Here is a 14,138-nt window from a genome sequence, read left to right as displayed (position 1 = left end):
CACTTTGCTTTACTTTGTAATTTTTTTCTGGAATTTCATGGACGAAGGTTGTGCCGCGATTCGGTGGGTAACAAAAACAGAGCCACGTGCTTGTCCTTAGCCAAGTATGTGGCTTGGCGGAGCTGAGCTACAGCGTGAACACAGGGGGGAGAGGGGGGGGGTGTGCAGGCACTGTTCAGTGCGCACGCATCGATCCTCGGCTCTGTGTATTGCCCAGCACCCCCAGGGAAATGTCAGCGGGTGCTCAAGCCCCCGTTGCTTCTTCCCCCCCTCCCCCCCCCCTCCCCCCCCCCCCCCCCGTTCCGGGGTCCCTGTCTTTGTGACCGTCACTTGCGAAACTCGTTCTGATTGGATACTTGCTACACGACCAATCAGAACAAAGCCACTGAGGGCAGAATGGTGCGCACTTTGCTTGGACTCAATAGAACAGTCACTCCTTTGCGTCTGTTCGGGCAGTCCGGTCGTCTCAAGGGCCCTATCGACAACTTGAAAAGTAAGTTTCAACATTACCTATTACTCACATAAATGTGTTTTCTAGAATTCGCCTTTTTAACAAGTGTTTTTTTTTCTTCAGACTGTTCGTCTGCAACATGTCACTGTCTAAATGCGCCAAGAAGCGAAAAATAGATTTGGAATGCCGGACATTCATTGATCAGTGGACAAATGATTATTTATTTGTTCAACATAAGGATAAGGCGTTATGCCTCGACTGTAAAAAAGCGCTTTCAGTATTTAAAGAATACAACCAGCGTCGACACTACCAGTCCCACCATCGCGACAAGTACGACTCTCTGATGTCAGGAGCCAGAGCCGCGAGGATCGAAAGTTTGAAGAAGAGCCTGGGCATGCAGCAAGACGTCTTCAAGAAGAACGTCCAGGAGAAGATGGCTCTGGTTCAGGCCAGCTACTCAATCTCCAAGTTGATCGCAGAGAGTGGGCGGCCTTTTACAGACGGGGAGTTTAGCAAGACGTCTTCAAGAAGAACATTCAGGAGAAGATGGCTCTGGTTCAGGCCAGCTACTCAATCTCCAAGTTGATCGCAGAGAGTGGGCGGCCTTTTACAGACGGGGAGTTTAGCAAGACGTCTTCAAGAAGAACGTCCAGGAGAAGATGGCTCTGGTTCAGGCCAGCTACTCAATCTCCAAGTTGATCGCAGAGAGTGGGCGGCCTTTTACAGACGGGGAGTTTAGCAAGACGTCTTCAAGAACAACATTCAGGAGAAGATGGCTCTGGTTCAGGCCAGCTACTCAATCTCCAAGTTGATCGCAGAGAGTGGGCGGCCTTTTACAGACGGGGAGTTTAGCAAGACGTCTTCAAGAAGAACATTCAGGAGAAGATGGCTCTGGTTCAGGCCAGCTACTCAATCTCCAAGTTGATCGCAGAGAGTGGGCGGCTTTAGTTTAGCAAGACGTCTTCAAGAAGAACGTCCAGGAGAAGATGGCTCTGGTTCAGGCCAGCTACTCAATCTCCAAGTTGATCGCAGAGAGTGGGCGGCCTTTTACAGACGGGGAGTTTAGCAAGACGTCTTCAAGAACAACATTCAGGAGAAGATGGCTCTGGTTCAGGCCAGCTACTCAATCTCCAAGTTGATCGCAGAGAGTGGGCGGCCTTTTACAGACGGGGAGTTTAGCAAGACGTCTTCAAGAAGAACATTCAGGAGAAGATGGCTCTGGTTCAGGCCAGCTACTCAATCTCCAAGTTGATCGCAGAGAGTGGGCGGCCTTTTACAGACGGGGAGTTTAGCAAGACGTCTTCAAGAAGAACGTCCAGGAGAAGATGGCTCTGGTTCAGGCCAGCTACTCAATCTCCAAGGTGATCGCAGAGAGTGGGCGGCCTTTTACAGACGGGGAGTTTAGCAAGACGTCTTCAAGAAGAACGTCCAGGAGAAGATGGCTCTGGTTCAGGCCAGCTACTCAATCTCCAAGTTGATCGCAGAGAGTGGGCGGCCTTTTACAGACGGGGAGTTTAGCAAGACGTCTTCAAGAAAAACATTCAGGAGAAGATGGCTCTGGTTCAGGCCAGCTACTCAATCTCCAAGTTGATCGCAGAGAGTGGGCGGCCTTTTACAGACGGGGAGTTTAGCAAGACGTCTTCAAGAAGAACATTCAGGAGAAGATGGCTCTGGTTCAGGCCAGCTACTCAAACTCCAAGTTGATCGCAGAGAGTGGGCGGCCTTTTACAGACGGGGAGTTTAGCAAGACGTCTTCAAGAAGAACGTCCAGGAGAAGATGGCTCTGGTTCAGGCCAGCTACTCAATCTCCAAGTTGATCGCAGAGAGTGGGCGGCCTTTTACAGACGGGGAGTTTAGCAAGACGTCTTCAAGAAGAACGTCCAGGAGAAGATGGCTCTGGTTCAGGCCAGCTACTCAATCTCCAAGTTGATCGCAGAGAGTGGGCGGCCTTTTACAGACGGGGAGTTTAGCAAGACGTCTTCAAGAACAACATTCAGGAGAAGATGGCTCTGGTTCAGGCCAGCTACTCAATCTCCAAGTTGATCGCAGAGAGTGGGCGGCCTTTTACAGACGGGGAGTTTAGCAAGACGTCTTCAAGAAGAACATTCAGGAGAAGATGGCTCTGGTTCAGGCCAGCTACTCAATCTCCAAGTTGATCGCAGAGAGTGGGCGGCCTTTTACAGACGGGGAGTTTAGCAAGACGTCTTCAAGAACAACATTCAGGAGAAGATGGCTCTGGTTTAGGCCAGCTACTCAATCTCCAAGTTGATCGCAGAGAGTGGGCGGCCTTTTACAGACGGGGAGTTTAGCAAGACGTCTTCAAGAAGAACGTCCAGGAGAAGATGGCTCTGGTTCAGGCCAGCTACTCAATCTCCAAGTTGATCGCAGAGAGTGGGCGGCCTTTTACAGACGGGGAGTTTAGCAAGACGTCTTCAAGAAGAACGTCCAGGAGAAGATGGCTCTGGTTCAGGCCAGCTACTCAATCTCCAAGTTGATCGCAGAGAGTGGGCGGCCTTTTACAGACGGGGAGTTTAGCAAGACGTCTTCAAGAACAACATTCAGGAGAAGATGGCTCTGGTTCAGGCCAGCTACTCAATCTCCAAGTTGATCGCAGAGAGTGGGCGGCCTTTTACAGACGGGGAGTTTAGCAATACGTCTTCAAGAAGAACGTCCAGGAGAAGATGGCTCTGGTTCAGGCAGCTACTCAATCTCCAAGTTGATCGCAGAGAGTGGGCGGCCTTTTACAGACGGGGAGTTTAGCAAGACGTCTTCAAGAAGAATGTCCAGGAGAAGATGGCTCTGGTTCAGGCCAGCTACTCAATCTCCAAGTTGATCGCAGAGAGTGGGCGGCCTTTTACAGACGGGGAGTTTAGCAAGACGTCTTCAAGAACAACATTCAGGAGAAGATGGCTCTGGTTCAGGCCAGCTACTCAATCTCCAAGTTGATCGCAGAGAGTGGGCGGCCTTTTACAGACGGGGAGTTTAGCAAGACGTCTTCAAGAACAACATTCAGGAGAAGATGGCTCTGGTTCAGGCCAGCTACTCAATCTCCAAGTTGATCGCAGAGAGTGGGCGGCCTTTTACAGACGGGGAGTTTAGCAAGACGTCTTCAAGAACAACGTCCAGGAGAAGATGGCTCTGGTTCAGGCCAGCTACTCAATCTCCAAGTTGATCGCAGAGAGTGGGCGGCCTTTTACAGACGGGGAGTTTAGCAAGACGTCTTCAAGAACAACATTCAGGAGAAGATGGCTCTGGTTCAGGCCAGCTACTCAATCTCCAAGTTGATCGCAGAGAGTGGGCGGCCTTTTACAGACGGGGAGTTTGTTAAAAGGTGTTTGTTGACAGTGGCTGACGATCTTTGCCCGGATAAGAAGAATGTATTCAAGTAAAACGTATCGTAACCTATAGGCTATAGCAAAACAGAGCGACATGCGAGACAGAAGAACAAGTTGGGGCACATGACGAGTGCTGACTCCCAACTGAAGGATGCTACTACAAATATGTAGTATATAATATGTGAGCACGTCCATGTACGTCCACTTCCAGAGCTCATCCATTAACCTCTCTTGTTCTTCAGGCTCGTATGCCTGGTTGCGAATACCATAGTGCAGGTCTACTAACTCGCGCACTCAGCAAACATTTTCCTTACAGGCAGCCGGCAATGGCCAGGAGGCGCCGGCAGAGTGAGAGCACACGGTTATACCCTGTCTCGTTGTAACTTGGCGAAGGGTGAACGATAAGCTCCACATTGCGTGCCGAAGGCTTCGAAATGCGCGAGCACACATATTGGAGCATGACGCATCGAAAAGCCTGATGCTTCTTCGGAGTAGAGGCGCGCTCCGGTGATACGCGGTCACGTACCCATTGGCCCGCCAGGGCAGTAGCTTCCGCTATACTGGCATGTTACGCGATAACGGCGTCCTGGGTTACCCAGTATTTCTTGCTTTAGACGCCAGGCTAAGCGGCACCACGAGAGTAAAAGCTCACGTTTGAACAATGCAGCCGCCACACCCTGGGGTTCCCAATATTTCTTGCTTCGGCCGCTAGATGGCGCCAAACCAAACAGCATTGCAGGTTGCCTATTTGTGGTGACTTGAGCCTTGAACAATACGTCACTCTGTGCAGGTTCTGGTCCGATTTGTCCAGCGCACTAATTAATTATCGCTTTGTGTATCGGATGCCCAGCGATATCTCTTCAGCGCTGTCATTAATTATCGCTTTGTGTATTACGAGAGGGAAATGAAAGTTGAAACATTTCGTACACAGAAGACCCGTAGTGCTTGATGACGTGTCTCCGGAACCACGCGAAGGCTCTTCTAAACAAAATGCCACGCGCGGTTTCTGAGAAAAAGTGAAACGACATAGACGCAAAATAAAATTCGTTTATTGGCACAACCATACTCTATGAAAACAAAATGCTGCAACACACCGATGTGGATGCCTCGGTTTTTATAAGCAAAGCGCATGTTTCCGTGCGAGGTTATCAGCCGATTCATATAAAAAGCGAGGAATTGCTGGCTAACACTCCCTTTGGTAACCGATATGCCAGGCGTATCATATCCGGAACGGAATAAATTCATCACCCTGTCTGAGCAGGGCCTATCGCAAAGAGCTATTGGGGAGGAGGACAGACCGTGACGCCCCAAGCGGTTAACTTATCAACTACACGGATGGGGACAACAAATACAATGACGCAGCGTTCGGCCGACATAACCGAACGCGGCGTCAGCGTTCGGCTGGAGTTCGTGTTCTCCGGCGAGGGGAAGGAGGGGCTGTTTTGTTTCCACTACGGCCTGCATGAACAATGCAGCATGCACGATTCCAGCTCAGCACAAAAGCCGAAGTAGGTCAAGCTCGCATTCTCTGAGGATAGATCCGGCACTTAACGTCGCTTCGTCGATTGTTAGTATTTTTTACATTAAGCTGCGCCCCGCGCTCTATTGTAGAAGATGACGTGGCCATGTCGATAAGGCCTGTCGGCATGTGCACAGGCCTTGTGTTGAGTAAACACCGAGCGTGGGGAAAACAAACGGGTCAGAGCGCCCCCTATAGTTGGATCTCCTGCCCAATAGCTAGATTTAGGGACCGCCCGGTGTAAACCGGATGACAGGGAGGCGACACAAAAGCACCCCGAGTTACGGCCGCTTACAGCGCGCCATCGGCGAAACGCGGATGTCCCAGACGCGCTGCGCGAGGGTCGAGCACATCTCATAGCGAGTTCGTTTCACACGCACGGGCACCGTTCGAGTTCTCTGACTTCTCTCCCAGAATGCGTCGCACTCGCGGAGTGTTGCACGGAGAACTGGACTCAAACGAACCCGCCAAATGCACCGAGGGCAGAAGACTGATGCTGCCGCCATCTATGTTGTAGAAAAGCTACCGACCTCAAACCGAAACTAGCGCCTTTCTGTTCGGAGTGAGGGGTGGGGATGCGAGAGTGCAGTTACTACCAACGTTTATCTGTAAACGTTGAACGCTGTAATCTGTAGTTTATAGTTGCGATGACTTCAAGCAGCTCGGCTGCCGCAGAGATAGTTACAGACGGCGTAAATTTCCGCACCCAACTGTCTACAAAGCAGCTGGTTGCGATCTTTCTCTTATAACCGTTTACACCGAAGAAAACTGATTATGCTGTCCGAGCAGAAGCTTGATCCGTTTAAGCATGGTATTATGCGTGAACCACTGAACTTGTACGGCTTAAAACTAGTCTATTGGGATATCCAGCAAAACTTTTCGTGGGACTTTTCATTTCGATCGTCATTACAGGCGGATCAGATATTTTAATTAGCTTTGGTGAGGACGTCGAGAACGAGAGCTTTCTCGAGCAAAATACGACGGGGCAAGTTAGCTGACGTAGCTAAATGTTAAACACGATGATGTTGCCCAAGCCTCGGGTTGGGCAAGTCAGAGGTTTTTGCTGGGGGAGTTTTGTTGACAAATTTTCAATTCTTCACCCACACACGGATGGTGATAGACATCTCGGAAGCCGCTGATGCGTTTGTTCTGAGCATTTCTTGACACACTGGTATATTTCAGCGTGTGTACGGCAACAGAGCGACTTAAAACCTGCAAATAAAGCACGGGATGTCAGTTGCTTCCTTTATGAAAAAGGGTGATTCCACGTCAGTTCATGCAATGGTGGTCCGGGTCATAATTTTGATATTTTTGTTAAAAATATATATAAAAGCCATGTTCTTGGGAGAAACATTCCGCTATATATGAACGCCATAACGTTTTTTTTTTCGCTGAGATATAAAATAGAGAAGCTCGAGGCGTGGAAATTGAGAAGATTCCACTATTCTACTTTGCACAGTCGTCATTTTCTCATCGAAGCTTTCACGTTACCATAACGTTTTTAATAAATTTCACAAGAGATATAAAACACACATACCCAAAAAAGTAGAAATATGAATAACATATTTCTATACAAACAAAAAAGTCAAACATGGCATAAAAACACGTTTTAGAGACATATTGCCACGCTCGTCAGCGGGCGACCGCGCGCGTGGCCGAGTGGTTACCGTGCTTGACTGTCGTGCAAAAAGTCTGGGTTCGATTCCAGTCAGTGGAATGCTCTTTTATTTGTTCTTTCATTGCGTTCTCGTGAGTTCGAGAACATTCTCGTCAGATCGAGTTCTGAATGTTCCAGTCGCCGAACAATCTAGGCGGATTGTTCCAGAACCCAACGCGCGTACATAAGGGACTCCGCGTGCTAATCTGCAGTCAGTCTCGCCCCAGCGCTCGATCCTGCGGTTTCGCCGACTTCGACGCCCGCGACGCTTTGTTATTATCTTTTGTACTCTTTTATTTTTGGCACAAGTTGGCCACATTAAACGTTTATTTCTTCCTGTTCATCTATTCTTTTGGTCACCACCCGTGACATATTGGTGGAGGTGCTGGGTAACGCATGCTCGTGCAGCGTTCCCATCCGAGGTTTCGCAGTGCAAGTCCGACGCCAAGTCCACGAAGAACCGACGAAGGCACTACCGAGATCCGGTTCAGTCGTCGCACCCAAGGCCTACACCCGGAATTCGGACTTCTGCCGCCCAGGACCAAGCAGCCAACGAAGCCGACGATGGCCGACCAGTCGCCGACCCCCGCCGCTCCTGCCGTCGGCTACCTGCCCGCCGCTCCCCGTACGCCGACTCCCTTCCACGGCGAGATCCATGAGGATGTCGAAGACTGGATCAAGCACTACGAGCGTGTGGCGCGGCACAACGGATGGACTGCGGAGCAGTGCCTCCAGAACCTCTACTTTTCGCTGGAGGGTACTGCGAGGCATTGGTTCGAGAATCACGAGGCTTCGCTTACGTCGTGGGACATCTGTGTGGCCGAGTTGCAGCGGACGTTCGCCACCCTACACCGACGGGAGAAGGCAGAAGATCTCCTCCGAATTCGAACGCAGGGCCCCGACGAAAGCGTCACAAGCTTCGTAGAAGATGTCCTCCGCCTGAGCGCCCGTGCCGACCCACGAGCCACAGACGACAAGAAGCTGCGGGTCCTCATGCGCGGGGTGAGAGACGACATCTTTGGAGGCCTCGTGCGCAACCCGCCGGGCACCGTCGAAGCCTTCGTCACCGAGGCGACAAACATCGAGCGCGCCCTCCAAGCGCGCGCTTCCCACTACCAGCGACATCCAAGTGTCGCTGCAACCGCGCTGCTTGGCGGCGAGAACGCTCCTGGTACGGACATCCGCGAAATTATCCGGGAGGTCGTCCGGGAGGAACTCCGCCAGTTACTGCCAGCCGCAAGTCGTCCAGCGACACTCTCCGTTGCCGAGGCTGTGCGCGAGGAAGTACAACGGGCGCTCCAACCAGAGGTTCCCGTCACCACGGTGGTACCGAAGGAACCGACGTTGAGCTACGCTGCCATAGCCCGACGACTGCCGCAAGCTCCCCGCCAAGCCGCGGCGCCATCCCGAAGAGACGCCCCAACGCCGCAGTATCCCCGACGACAGGAAGATCAGGCGCACGTTCACCCAGACCGACCTGCGCCGAGGAAGACAGACGTCTGGAGGACGGCCGACCGACGCCCGCTGTGTTACCACTGCGGGGAAGCTGACCATGTGTACCCCCGATGCCCATACCGACGACTCGGGCTACGCGGATTCCACCCGAATGACCCGCGCCCCCGTCATGGTGAACGCCCTGTCGAGATCGACGAGCACTTGCGACGACCTCAGTCCCTCGAGCCTGCGTCCCGCCGAGAGTTCCGGTCGCCGTCACCGCGACGTCCAGCTTCGCCGATGCACCGACCACGACGTGAAAGCCTGTCCCCCCTCGCTCCTCACCGGGGAAACTAGGCGCGGCAACCCCTGGAGGTGGAGTTGCCGAAGACGACCGACGCCAAGATCCTCCACGAACGTCGGGGGGCCCCCACTCGAAAGCTGCCAGAGACCAAAACAACGCCGCTGCAGTGGTGTCCAATAGCCTAAACGTCATCATCGACGGCCACGACGCATGTGCACTCGTGGACACCGGAGCAGACTACTCAGTCTTGAGTGGGAGGCTCTCCCGCCGCCTTCGAAAAGTCACGACGCCGTGGGATGGACCTCAAATACGAACCGCCGGAGGGCACCTCATCACACCCATCGGGAGATGCACTGCTCGCGTCGAGATCCGCGGTGAAACGTGCCCTGTGAAGTTCATCGTTCTACAAGACTGTTCCAGAGACGTTATTCTCGGCATGGACTTTCTGTGTGAATACGGCGCCGTCATCGACCTTGGTGAGAACAGATTGACGCTGCGCAAGCCCGTTCCGTCTTCAGAGAAACCTCAAACAGCGTCAGCCGCCGTCCGAGTCGCTGCCGACCACGTGAACCTGCCGCCGCGATCAAGTGTTGTCGTACCCGTAGTGGCCGATGTAGCTACCTGCGGCGAAGTTGTTCTTGAAGGCAACCTTCAATTACTCCTAGAAAGAGGAATAGGCGTCGCAAGAGGAGTGGCTGAACTTCAGGATGGGCGCACCGTGGTCTTCGTGACAAACTTTCGACAAGAAGCGCAACACCTCACGAAAGGTGCCGCTGTAGGCAACGTCGAGGAAATTCGGAACTCCGCCGAAATCGCCGCGATTGCTGAAGAATCATTCCCACCTCAGCAACACATTACGGCACCAGCACAGCTCGACATTGACCGCAAGCTTCCAGGCCCGAAACGACGGCAGCTAAGTGACCTTCTCGCCGAATACAGTGACTGCTTCGCGACGTCGTCAAGGGTGCGCCAAACCACCATTGCGAAACACCGCATCGTTACCGAGGACGACGCGCGCCCTGTGCATCGATCGCCGTACAGAGTCTCCGTTAAAGAAAGGGAGGTGATCCAGGAGCAAGTGCAAGAGATGCTGAATGACGACATAATCCAACCCTCAAGCAGTCCGTGGGCCTCTCCAGTTGTACTGGTTAAGAAGAAGGACGGAACGCTTAGGTTCTGCGTGGACTACCGGCAGCTGAACGCGGTGACGAAGAAAGACGTCTACCCACTTCCCCGCATCGACGACACGTTAGACCGGCTGCGCCACTCTCGATACTTCTCATCGATGGACCTGAAGAGCGGCTACTGGCAGATCGAAGTCGACGAACGGGACCGAGAGAAGACAGCTTTCGTCACGCCGGATGGCCTGTACGAGTTCAAGGTGATGCCCTTCGGACTATGCACGGCGCCAGCAACTTTCCAGCGTGTCATGGACACCGTACTGGCAGGACTGAAGTGGCAGAGCTGTCTCGTCTACCTCGATGACGTCGTAGTGTTTTCCAGCGACTTCGACGAGCAGTTGCGACGACTCCGTGCTGTTCTTCAAGCCATACGGACCGCCGGACTCACCCTCAAGCCGTCAAAGTGTCGGTTCGCCTATGACGAACTGAAGTTTCTAGGTCACGTGGTTAGTAACGAAGGCGTTCGCCCCGACCCAGAAAAGACTCGCGCCGTCGCGTCATTTCCAGCGCCGACAGACAAGAAGGCCGTGCGAAGATTCCTTGGACTTTGTGCCTACTATCGTCGCTTTGTTCGGGATTTCGCAAGGATTTCCGCACCACTCAAAAACCTCACGAAGGACGCCGAGAGGTTCGAATGGGCCGAGGAACAGCAGCAGGCATTCGACGAGCTGAAGCGTCGACTGCAGACTCCTCCGGTTCTAGGACATTTCGATCAAGATGCGGAAACCGAAATTCACACGGACGCAAGTAACGCTGGACTTGGCGCGGTACTGGTTCAAGTGCAAGACGGCACCGAGCGAGTTATCGCCTACGCAAGTCGGACACTGTCCAAGGCGGAGAAAAATTACTCCACGACTGAGAAAGAATGCCTTGCTGTCGTCTGGGCAATCACGAAGTTTCGTCCGTATTTGTACGGGAGCCCGTTCCGTGTAGTCACGGACCACCACTCGCTCTGCTGGCTTGCGAACCTCAAGGACCCGTCAGGACGCCTCGCTCGATGGAGTCTACGACTACAAGAGTTCAACATGACTGTGGTCTACAAGTCAGGCAGCAAGCACAGCGACGCCGACTGCCTGTCCAGAGCCCCCATCGAAACACCTTCGAGCAGCAGCAACGACGAAGACGACGAGTGCTTCCTAGGTGCAGTGAACACCGACGACATGTCACGACGTCAAAGAGACGATCCTGAGTTGCGCGCGCTAATCGAGCACCTCGAAGGACGAGGGGGTACTGTCCCCCGTGTCTTCTTGAGAGCTAAGTTCTTTATCGAATCCATCGTCCTCCGGCACGGCGCTCCCGAAGTTTTGATCTCTGACCGTGGATCATCGTTCATGGCCCAGCTGACGCAAGAAATCCTTCGTCTCAGCCACACCAGCCATCGGCGCACAACGGCGTACCACCCGCAGACCAACGGGCTGACGGAGAGACTCAACAAGACCATCGCCGACATGATCTCCATGTACGTCGACGTGGAGCACAAGACATGGGACGAGGTGTTGCCGTACTTCACATTTGCATACAACACGGCCGTGCAAGAGACCACCGGTGTGACACCCTTCCAACTGGTTCATGGTCGTAAAGTAACGACAATGCTGGACGCGATGTTACCCCACGAACCGGCTCTCGACGGAAGCGACGGCGCCCAGGTGGTTGCCCAACGGGCAGAAGAAGTCCGCCAGCTCGCCAGACACCGTATTCAAGCCCAACAACGTGTCGACTCTGGCCGCTACAACCTTCGTCGTCGGGACGTCCACTTCCAGCCCGGAGACAGGGTGTGGGTTTGGACACCGATCCGCCGCCGTGGTCTCAGTGAGAAACTCCTAAAGCGCTACTTCGGACCCTACAAAGTACTTCGTCGACTCGGTGATCTGAACTACGAGGTGATGCCCGACGGAACACGGACTTCATCACGCCGCTCTCCACGACCGGAAGTCGTCCACGTCGTGCGCCTCAAGCCGTACTACGCGCGATAAGACTGCGAACTGTGATCTTGTGCACCGCTCGATAGGATTGTGTTTTGCGAGCCTCCGTAGGTTCCCATTTTTTGTTTGTTTCGCTCTGTTTTGTTGCCTTTTACGTGGCATCGAGACGATGCCTTTTTAAAGGGGGGAGTAATGCCACGCTCGTCAGCGGGCGACCGCGCGCGTGGCCGAGTGGTTACCGTGCTTGACTGTCGTGCAAAAAGTCTGGGTTCGATTCCAGTCAGTGGAATGCTCTTTTATTTGTTCTTTCATTGCGTTCTCGTGAGTTCGAGAACATTCTCGTCAGATCGAGTTCTGAATGTTCCATCGCCGAACAATCTATAGGCGGATTGTTCCAGAACCCAATAGACCGATGTCACCAAGCAAACTGCGCAAGCGCGCGCATTCCGGAAGTGGTGCCGCCGCCATGCTACTTGTAGGCATCCCTTCCCGGCTTCCCGGCAACATACGGCTGCGCGTACGTACATCATCATAGATTACACTCTCAACAAAAGGGTTGTCGTAGGGTACTACACTTGGGGTCGTCAGAAGCCGTCACAGATATCGCTACCCCCCCCCCCCCCCCCCCCCTTCGTTACACTAACAACCCCATGGGCAGTCACACGGCACGCAATCAGCAGGTAATCATAGTGAGCACCCCCAAAAGCAACATGGCGGCTGGCAAGCGACAGTGGAGCAATACGAGTAAGGCCTAGCGAGCTGGACTGCTTTTTGCTAAAATACGATTCTCAAGTGCGTACGCCCGTTCGATGCCTTCCGTGCGCACAAAGCACTCCGAAACGCGCCTCGAAGCACCGGCACCGCACCTAATACGAGTAGGGGCGACGATATGAAGGGGGGGGGGGGGGGGGGGGGGCATTCGAGGGGTCTGTTCGCGATTGCTTTCGCGAGGCCGGCTGCATTTACTTCGCGGCCAGAAAACATTTAAAGAAGGAAACAAAATAGCGCCCAATGGAATGATGTCTTTATTGAACAGAGCATCTGCTTGCTGAGCTTGCCGCAAGTGATCCGGCGTTTTCAATTGACAGCGGCGAGGCGAAGCATCACCGATTTAAGCGGCGTCGGTTCCGATCGTTCAACGCTCCTGCTCACCTGTTAGCATTTGTTATCCACTTTCAAGTCCCTGGTAATCCTCACCGCGTCTGTGCACGCACTTGGCGCTATTCACCGCACGGAACACCGATTCAACAGGCTACGGGACTGATCCCCTTTGGACGAGAGGCCGAGGACGGAACCAGACCGAACCCTTTGTGGCTGCTACGTGGAGCCATGGAACGCAACGCCTCCATGTTTTTCACTCAAATAAGTAGACACGTAAACGCGCGACTCCTTGAATTGGGCGGCGACACGTAGCAGCCCACTAACGGACAGCGCTCAAACTAAAGAAAAAAATACTTGCTCTGAGCGCCTCGCCAGACAATGCCGTATGTACATACATATGCCACGCCACACTTCACTCATACGCGACATACGGACATCACAGCATTTTATACATCAACGCAATCAGGAACAGCACAAGATACAACATCACATATTGACACCCTACTTTCTATACAGACGTCTAGTCGACACCACCAGCTTATATACTACTGTATTTTGTGTGACCGATTAGGATGGTGACCACTGTCATATTTTGCATAAATACGAAAAGACTGTGCAAGATTTAGCCGTATATATTCTTTTCCTCTACTGCCCTTAGGAAAGCGCTCGTATCTCTAATGTAGGGCCATTGCAAAAGTGAACTGCAGGTTATAAATAAATTTGAATAGTTGCTACATGTCACACTTTGAACAGTTTCGTTTTCTCGCTTGCCTACACTTCAAGTATACAGAAGCCTGTTTAATTAAGTGTATTAATAATCGAAGCCAATTTCTGAAATCACAACTTTCTGAACACACTGATGCATTTTCTTTTCTTTTTTTACATACCCAGACTGACTTTAGCGGCGGTTGGGTACACGTTGAGTACACTGAGCACGCGCAGGTGATTTTAGCGAAGCCCGTCCGCCGGTCCTCCCCGAAGCGTGATTTCAGTTTTCTTCTTTTCGCTAAAGATCCGTTCTGTGCGCTCGCGCTCGCGCCAAGAAGACAGTGCAGAATTGCTGCTTTCGGGCCCGTGCCTTCACCTGCAACGAACGCGAAATACGTATGCTAAATTATCTAAATCCTGGTTGAGACAGCAGTGTTTGACTGCGTGCGTCTGACTGCGTTGCGGCAGCAAGAAATCAAATGCTGCTTATATCGCGTGCCAAGATGATTCCTTGAATTGGATTCCA

The sequence above is a fragment of the Ixodes scapularis genome, unplaced genomic scaffold (assembly GCF_016920785.2).
Source record: "Ixodes scapularis isolate PalLabHiFi unplaced genomic scaffold, ASM1692078v2 PGA_scaffold0__279_contigs__length_252992795, whole genome shotgun sequence".
Taxonomy (NCBI): domain Eukaryota; kingdom Metazoa; phylum Arthropoda; class Arachnida; order Ixodida; family Ixodidae; genus Ixodes; species Ixodes scapularis.
This window is presented reverse-complemented; position numbering follows the sequence as displayed.